The sequence below is a fragment of the Globicephala melas genome, chromosome 13 (assembly GCF_963455315.2).
Source record: "Globicephala melas chromosome 13, mGloMel1.2, whole genome shotgun sequence".
Taxonomy (NCBI): Eukaryota; Metazoa; Chordata; class Mammalia; order Artiodactyla; family Delphinidae; genus Globicephala; species Globicephala melas.
In genome coordinates, this window is record NC_083326.1 from 78,721,420 (window position 1) to 78,723,827 (window position 2,408).

General features: G+C 44.4%; 1 pseudogene; it reads right to left on the reverse strand.

The window, feature by feature from the left end:
* Positions 1-1,994: 1,994 nt before the first annotated feature.
* LOC115855299 (large ribosomal subunit protein eL38 pseudogene) lies at positions 1,995-2,207 on the reverse strand (annotated as a pseudogene).
* Between the last annotated feature and the right edge of the window lie 201 nt (positions 2,208-2,408).

The following is a 2,408-nucleotide window of genomic DNA, read 5'->3' on the forward strand; positions in this document are numbered from 1 at the left end:
GCGCCAGTAAAGTACCCTGCAGGCAGTAGATGTCCAGCAATCGGTAACTATGAACATAACTGTGCTTCTTGCTCCTGTCAATTTGCTGTTTAATTTGTTGCTTTATACATTCTCTACCTTGGAACCCAGACGACTAAACTTATTAGAACTCTGGGTAAAATAAGAATACAGAGACACTAAATGAGAAAATTACCTGCTCCGCTGTGGACTCTATGACCTTTGTTTTTGTGGCTTGGCAGTCTTGATTCTCGGCTGGGTTCTGGAGAGGCAGGGGTTCCAGGTGGGCGCCTTCAGAAGATATAGGGCATTTGTGGAAATAGAAAGGAGATGGAAGGTTAGATTCCTGGATAAGTAAGTTACTTTTAGGTTTAACTACCCTAGACCTCCTTTTTCTTCTCAGCATGTATTTCTGACCATTCTGTCGATGGAAATAAGAAAACGCACAACATGAATTGTGTGTTTCAGTTTTATTCAGGGACCTTATTGAGGACAATAGCCTGGGAAAGAGTCTCTAAGTAACTCTGAGGAACTGCTTCAAAGACATAGAGGGAGAGGCCAGTATACATATGATTTTGGTGAGGGAATACGTGCAGTCAAGCATACATCTTGGTAAACGGTTACTGCTAGTCACAAGTAACAGGTATCTCAGTTCATGATTTTAGTGCTTTACTATGTGTGGGAAGATGCAAGAATCTGGGTTCATTAAAATTCCTCCTGAATATACACCCTAACTATGTAAGGGGCCTGTTTTCTAAAGTACAGAGTACCCCATCCTGGTATTCATCCTGAATTCCTGTCAGGGTGCACTGTCGGTCAATCACTGCAGTGGCTAATGACTTAATCCTTGTAGAAACGGGTGGTGAGCAACATTCTTTGTTGTACAATTCCAATGTCAAATAGCAATGAATCTGTATTTTTACAAATAGGAAACTCCCAAAAGGCAAAACCCCAAGGAATGTGAAATTTCACTTTTCAGCGCATTTGTTCATTGCCAAAGTCCTTTCAGACATATACACTCTTCAGTCACTCACACACTCCAGCCCTGGAGTCCATCTCCTCCCCTCTGTTCCCACACTCCTTACTGGAGTTCTGACCTTTACTGTGTGCCAGGCACCATGCTGGATACTGCAGTAACAATGGGGAACAGAACAAAGAGAGGGCTTTGCCTTCATGGAGCCCACACTCATCCCTGTAGCTCCAGCAATGTCTGACAATGACTGCTTCAATCAAGCCATGGTGTTTCTACACCCCCATGTCCCCCACCCATGTTCTTGCTCTTTCCACTACCAGGGATGCCCTTTACTCCCTCCTTCACCTGGCTAATTCCCACAAATTCTTTGGGCTCAAGTGGTCACCTCTTCCAAGAAGTCTTCCTTGGTGTACACAGCAGGGACAGGTACCCTTCTCCTGTATTCCTGTAGCACCCTGTGGAAATTTATATCAGAACCCTTGCCACTCTGAATTGTAAGAATCACTTTACATGTCTGTCTTCCTGCTCCAGCCTGGAATCTCTCTGAAGGTATGGACAATGTTTCATCCGGGTCTCTGTCTTCAGAGTCTAGCACAGGGCTTGGTAGACATTCAGTAAATGGTAAGTGAACAAATAGAGTGTTGGCCCCAACAGAAACGAACAGCGACACTGAATGTAGCACTCACGAGAGGATTTATTTTGGCATCTCTTGCTCACAAAACTCTAGAATCTTGAAGATGGTTCTTGTTTGCCCAAAACTATCTTCTTGACAATCAGTTCAGCTTCTCCCCTTCCAGGGGATATCTGGCCTCCCCAGGAGTTGTTTATCTTCCCTGCTTCAGGGTACAGCCTGTCTTTTGGGGACCATCTTTAAATGGGCATCTTCATCTAAGTTTATATAAAGTCACAGGTAAGTTTCACTGCTCTTGTCCTCAATATTTATCTCCTTAGTGACTTTTTCACTTTCTTTCTTCTCTTTTTTAATTTTTAAAATTTCAGTACAGTTCAAATCAGCATGCGTGGTTCATTTCAGCTTCTTCACTGCCAAAGCTGGGGGCAGGAACTGCTTCAGCTTCTCTGCCTTCTCTTTTTCTGTGATGACCAAGGTGTAAAGGTATCTGCTGCATCAAACTTTAAACTTCACATTATCCTTATTTTTCTTGATCTTGACAGACTTGGCATCCTTTCACCTGGCTGTAAGCAGAAAGTCCTTGATTTCCTCAATTTTGTGAGCCATGGCAATGAGGCATGGAGAGCCTGGCTGGCACCTTCCATCCAGGCCCGGGGTCCCCAGATGTCACCCAGCCTGGATTACCACGGATTACCCCCCATTCCCCACGTACAGCCTGCGAGACACTCACTGCCACTTCTTCACTTTCTTATGCTCTCTGTTTCCCAGCCTGCATTCCAATCTTTTCTAACCAGCTGCAGCATAAGA